The 7,161-nt window shown below is 37.3% G+C and overlaps 1 pseudogene; it reads right to left on the reverse strand.

Moving 5' to 3' along the window:
* Window positions 1–4,734: 4,734 nt before the first annotated feature.
* On the reverse strand, window positions 4,735–5,350 carry LOC102951342 (annotated as a pseudogene).
* Between the last annotated feature and the right edge of the window lie 1,811 nt (window positions 5,351–7,161).

Raw genomic sequence — 7,161 nt, forward strand, 5'->3', positions numbered from 1 at the left:
CCCTGTGTTTTCCCCTATGGAGCTTTCATTGGTAGCTGGGGCTTGCACTCTGACTAGCTGTATTCTCCCAGTGCACTGCTGAGAGTGCAGTCTTCTGGAAAATGTGGTTATCTTCCCCTCTCCCTGGAGCAAGAGTCACTTTGGAGTGGTTCTGACCCTTGTCGGGGTTGCTTGCACACTACCAGGCTTGTGGCCTCACTCTGGATGGGCTCTGGTCAAGAGGGCATTGAAGGGGGTGGATCTCCCAAAGTGTTGGGAGAGGGGAAGGATGCACAATATTTGCAAGTTAGGTAGTAAGTGTTGGCATGTGCCGGTTCCTACAGGTGGCCATGTGTTTATGCTGGGGGTTCAAGGGAGGGAAATGGTACCTGCCAGCTCCTTTGCTCCTGGAGAAGTATCTCAAGGATCTTTGCCCCTCCAGCACACACTCTGAGATTAGTACACAAATCACTCTCCCATAGTCCATAGGAACTTTTCAAATTGCTCTTTCTATGCTGTATCTCCTCAGGTTGTTTACTGTCCTATCTCTTTAAGGTTGGGAATTCTGTTTCCTCTCACCCTTCCATCTCTTATGGAGCTGAGTCTGCTGATTTTTAAAGTTCCAGGCTTTTAATACTTCTGCTTATAAAAACTCACATGATTCAGTCCTCTGGTTTTTGAAGACAAATGTTATGGGGATTCATCTTCCCTAGTGGGCTTTCTGGTATGAGGTTCTTTTTCTGTCCCCTCTCCTGACCCATGGTGCCCCTCCCTCCATTTAACTCCTAACCAGATCTTCACCTTTCCTGCCATCTTCAATGTGCCCTCTTCTCTACATTTAGTTGTGGAGTTTGTTTGCCAGTCTTTGGGTCATTTTCTGAGTTATTTATAATGATGTGAATGTTATCTAGTTGTATCTGTGGGATGAGATAAGTTTAGGGTCCTCCTACTTCACCATCTTTCCTAGAAGTCCTCTAAATGCTTAATATTTTTAATCAAAGGAGGATCATACAAGTTATTAAACTTCAGATTAATCAGTCCTATAGTATTTTAGTGGTCTAATCAATGTATCTTACTCCTTTGGCCCATTACTTTGGAAAGTTTAAGTTAGGCTTTAAAGTTGCATTAAGAAACCATCATATGGTTACAAAGAAGATTTGATATTATAAGATACAGAACTAATAAAATATAAATTTTAGAGGCTACTTCATAATGCTCTACTAATTTAATTTCTGGAAAGTTTTCATATAACAAAACTACTTTATTATATTAGTACTATAATGCCTTTAGCTAAATAAGTTTTATCTTTATTCCACTTCAGTTGTCATCTTAGACTTTATCCTTGCATGGAATTTCCTTGTTTTCTTAATTGTGCTCCTTCTAGTTCTATGATTGTTATATTATCACATTTTAATAATTTGCTCAATGCCTTATTGGTCTGGCTATACTAGGATTCTATTCCAAATGTTTCAATTACATTCTCACCAATTCCCTGAGCTTCCTAACTTCTTTGACCTTGCACTATACCTACCGTGCTGAATCCCAACCCTGAACTAATCCAAGAAACAATTTTAAAAATCTCTTTCCTGATTTGTGCATGTTGCTTCAAGAAAGACTTATCAACATTCTGATTTGATAAACTAAGTATCCATGATATATAATTTCAACTGTGCCCCCACTTTGAATTCTTCCTTTCATTTCTAAATAATTTTCTTTACTGAATCCACTACAGCAACTATATAAAAACTTTTCTGAACACTTCAATCCTTTTAATCCTTCACAGTTATTATCAAATTTCTTCAATAATAAATCTATATTTGCTGCATACTTACATTTTGTTTTTTCCCAACGCTTTTCTTTTTTTTTAATTTTTTTTTAACGTGTATTTATTTTTGAGGCAGAGAGAGACAGAGCATGAACAGGGGAGGGGCAGAGAGAGAGGGAGACACAGATCGGAAACAGGCTCCAGGCTCTGAGCCATCAGCCCAGAGCCTGAGGCGGGGCTCGAACTCACGGACCACGAGATCGTCACCTGAGCCAAAGTCGGACGCTTAACCGACTGAGCCACCCAGGCGCCCCTCCCAACGCTTTTCATTCGATGTTCAACATCTAGCATGCTATAAAAACCAAAAAGTCATTACAAAACACCACTTACCATAACCCTCCCAATTATCATCCTAATTGATTATCTGCATAATTAAGTATCCTTGAGAACACTTTGTTCTTACATTTTATTTTTCAATAATTTCTGTGATGTTCTTCTCATCTCTTTTCTTCTCTTTTCTCTTTGAATATTCTACTGTCTTTCTCATGGAGTCCTCTTCTGTGCCCTTATTTTATTATTTATTTAAATTCAACTTATTTAACATACAGTGTAGTCTTGGCTTCAGGAGTTGAAACCAGTGATTCACCTCTTACATATGACACCCAGTGCTCATCCAAAAAAGTCCCCTCCCTAATGCTCTTCACCCATTTAACCCATCCTCCCACCCACCACACCTCCAGCAGCCCTGTTTTTTTTCTCTGTAAGAGTTTCTTATGTGTTGCCTCCCTCTCTTTATCTTATTTTTCCTTCCCTTCCTCTATGTTAATGTTGTGTTTCTCACATCCCACATATGAGTGAAATCATATATCTTTCTCTGACTGACTTATTTTGTTTAGCATAATACACTCTAGTTCCATCCATGTTGCTGCAAATGGCAAAATTTCATTCTTTTTCATCACTGAGTAGTATTCCATTGTGTGTGTGTGTGTGTGTGTGTGTGTATACCACATTTTTATCCATTCATCAGTCGATGGACATTTGGGCTCTTTCCATAATTTGGCTATTGTTGATAGCACTGCTATAAACATTGGGGTGTATGTGCCCCTTTGAATCAGCATTTTTGTATCCTTTGGATAAATACTTAGTAGTGCAATTGCTGGGTCATAGGGTAGTTCTATTTTTAATTTTTTGAGGAAACTCCATACTGTTTTCCAGAGTGGCTGCACCAGTTTGCATCCCCATCAACAGTGCAAAATGGTTCCCCTTTCTCTGCATCTTTGCCAACATCTATTGTTGCCTAAGTCATTAATTTTAGCCATTCTAACTAGTGTGAGGTGATATCTCATTGTGATTTTGATTTTGATTTCCCTGATGATCAGCAATGTTCAGCATTTTTTCATGTGTGTTAACCATCTGGATATCCTCTTTGGATAAGTGTCTATTCATGTCCTCTGCCCATTTCTTCACTGGATTATTTGTTTTCTGGGTGTTGAGTTTGAGAAGTTCTCTATAGATTTTGGATAGAAACCATTTATCCAATATGTCATTTGCAAATACTTCCTCCCATTCTGTTGGTTGCCTTTGAGTTTTGTTGATTGTTTCCTTTGCTGTGCAGAAGCTTTTTACCTTGATGAGGTCCCAATAATTCCTTTTTACTTTTATTCCCTTACGTCTGGAGACATGTCAAGTAAGAAGTTGCTGTAGCTGAGGTTTTCTCCTATAGGATTTTGATGGTTTCCTGTATCACATTTAGGTCTTTCATCCATTTTGAATTTATTTTTGTGCATGGTGTAAGATAGTGGTCCAGGTTCATTCTTATGTCTGTCACTGTCCAGTTATCCTAGCACCATTTGGTGAAGAGACTGTTTTCTATTGGACATTCTTTCCTGCTTTGTCAAAGATTAGTTGGCCATACAGTTGTAGATCCATTTCTAGGTTCTCTATTCTATTGCACTGGTCTATGTGTCTGTTTTTGTGCCAATACCACACTGTCTTCATGATTACAGCTTTGTAATACTGGCTAAAGTCCAGCATTGTGATGCCTCCAGCTTTGGTTTTCTTTTTCAACATTACTTTGGGTATTTGGGGGTCTTTTGTGGTTCCATACAAATTTTAAGATCATTTTTTCTAGTGCTGTGAAGAATACTGGTTTTATTTTGATTGAGATTGCATTTAATATGTAGATTGCTTTGGGTAGTATCGACATTTTTTTTTTAAATTTTACGGTTTTCCTTTTTATTTAATCACAGATGGGTGAGGTAAACATAACCACAGCACAATTACTCCAGATAATTCTTCATATTGTGTACACACCCAGACCGGTGAATGCTACTGAAAGAAGCCTGCGGTCAGCAATGAAATGCATACAGCTGTTCCTTCCCTCACTCAAAAAATTCAAAAACACACAAACTTAGAATCTCATCAGCACACACTATCCTGTGACAAATGATTCAGACATAAATAGTGGGTGCAAAGAAAGTATATGCTAACACAGGTATAACCTTTGTTAATGAAACAACAGAAGCAGCCATAATGAGTAAGATATATTCAGTTACTGGTAACTAGTTGTGTCCTAATGGGCATTATCAAAAGAGAAATCGTGTTGCAGAGAAAAGTTCTATATACACACACAATGAGAAAAATAAACTACAAGATCAACGCATGCATGTTTAATACTGGAAAAATCACAGCCCTCCAAAAGGTCTCCACGTTTGTTATAAAAGTCCTCTGTGCTCAACTAAAATTAAAATGATCTTAAAAGGATAATACTTGTAAAGTTCACTTAAGTTTTTTCAGCCACAGAAACTGCAATGGAAATAAATGTTCAGAGTCATTTTCAAAACAAAGCCAAAAATCTATTCTTCTGGTTGACATGCATGATTAAAAGGTCTGTGTAATGCACAATGCTCTACGCTCCCCAGGACTAGGAAAAAAGACCTCAAGTCAACTTTTAGTTTTCAGATGGTCAGAGGAGTTTGTATTCCAGGAGTTCAAATCTTCTGGATCTTTTCACCAACTACTAAGTTTTCTTTTCTGATTTTCTCCACAGCATCAGCTTTGTAATCGTACGAGCAATTGTGCACGTCTGAGTAACCGTGTACGCCACAATACACATGTCCACACCGGCATTCAACCCAGTAAGTCCTACTTTCTTCCTGCACATGAAACAGCCGTTCTTTTTCTGTTTTGGTTTTTCACGAGACTTGCTTTGCTCTTCAGATGGCTGCTGTGCCGTATCTGATATACTGAAGCTTGCAGGTATTCCGTGTCAGGGATTGCTTTGTCCACATACTGTCCACTTGGGAAGATGCTACAGATTCTGAAAAGTGACTGATTTGATACAGGGCTTGGCTGCCCGGATGCAGATGTGGAGTCTAGAGGTAACTGCGTGCGTCGGGGACGCTGCTGTCTGCGCACTGGACCGGAAAAGACTGGGACTACTGACAGAAGCCGAAGGTGGGCTGATTCTACAATTACTACTATTCTATCTTTGAAGATGTCTTTATAGCACACTGAACACATGCCATTTGTACAAGGGTTCCCATAAAATCCGCAGCCACTAGAACAAAGCATAGGAACTTGTCTGTGATTAGTTTCTTGAGCCATGTTTCTCTGTTGCACACCCACAAAACCTGCACAATTTTCTTAGGTAGTATCGACATTTTAACAATGTTTTTTTCCAATCCATGAGCATGAAATGTTTTTCCATTTATTTATTTGTACTTCAATTTCTTTCATGAGCTCTCTACAGTTTTCAGTGTACATATCTTTTATCTCTTTGGTTAGGCTTATTCCTAGGTATCTTATGGTTTTTGGTGCAATTGTCTTCTGTGCACTTCTTGACTAAGGTATACACCAATGTTCTGTTATTTATCCTATTTTCATGCTATTCATTCTATTTTTTAGTTGTGTCTACTCCTTTAACTTCAACAACAAATGGCTCAACCCCTAATTCTTTTCTGAAGCACTGTACCAAATTTATATCCGTCTGATTAGTATTTATTAATACCCCAGAAACATCTCAAACATAACATATAGAAAGCATATCACCTCATCAGACTTCCAACTTTTCCATTCCTTTCACATTCTCTAAGGACATTTATTTCTCCATGCACTTGAAATTAAAAAATTAGCATCAATATTTACCATTCCATATTCTTCATCATTACCTATATTTATGCATGCATTACATTCTGTGACTTCCTCTTCTACAATATATTTTTTTTGTAATTTATTACCTAACTCAAGCCTCATTATCACAAGTTTTCACTATTATAACTTCTGAACTAGGGTCCCTAACTTCAGTCCATCACTCTGCTCTCTTATATCACAGATGTAATTATATCATTTCACTACCCAAAGACTTTTGTGGCCTCTTACTACTCACAGAAACAGTCAAGCCCATAAAAAAAGCTGAAGCCTTCTATAGTCATCTCCTATTCTACACTTCTAATCTTACTTATCACTCATTTGACCCTACAAATATTAAGAAAATTTGGTGATAGCCTCTGTTTGACTTGCTCAAACTTCTTTCCCATATCATAACCCTAGCCTCTGAATCCCAGGCCTACTAAATGAGTGAAAACTCATTCATTCAATAACCACTTAGGTACTGAACACTATAATGGAAAATTAGGAGGAAATGGAAAAAAGAGTCCTTATTTTCAAAGATTTCATAGTCCAATGAAGAAAGAGATGAATACATCATTAAATTACAACATAGTGTTATAAGTATGAAGGAATAAAGACACAACATAAGGTAACCTGCTTGGGTGATCTGGAGATGGCTTCACATTACCTAACATTTGAACACTGTCACTGAGTTGGCCTATCTCTCAACTCTCTAAATACTTCAAAATCACTTTATTTCTACCTCTATTTAACACTCAATACAGTCTTTATAGTACTCATTCATCCAGTCACTGATTCAACAATTTTTATTTTCTACCGTATTCCAGACACTTTTCTAAGCAGTAAGCACAAACAGACAAAAGCTTCCCATCTTCCTGGAGTTATAATTTTAGTGTGGAGAGGGAAAAATGTAAATTATATGGAATATAATAATTTCATAAATACTATTAAAAGTAAATCAAGATAGGGAGCCAAGAAGTACTGGTGTAAGGCTGCACTTTCATAGAAATTATTTATTTATTTTTGTAATTCTTCTGTTGGTTTTTTAGTTTTTCAGGGGCAAGAATTGTGGTTTATTTGGCTTCCTATTATGAATGTTTGATCATTGTTGAATTGAACAGATTGTGACAAATTTCCTTGAAATTTCTATAGATTTTTTTCTTTTATAGAAATCTCAGAATCAGTATCCTAAACAAAAATTACACTGTTTGCATGGCAATAGGGAAGATGATTGCTGAGACGTTCTACATGATCTCTTCAGTTCACATTCTGTCATAAAGGAGCAA

The sequence above is a fragment of the Panthera tigris genome, chromosome X (genome assembly GCF_018350195.1).
Source record: "Panthera tigris isolate Pti1 chromosome X, P.tigris_Pti1_mat1.1, whole genome shotgun sequence".
Lineage (NCBI taxonomy): Eukaryota > Metazoa > Chordata > Mammalia > Carnivora > Felidae > Panthera > Panthera tigris.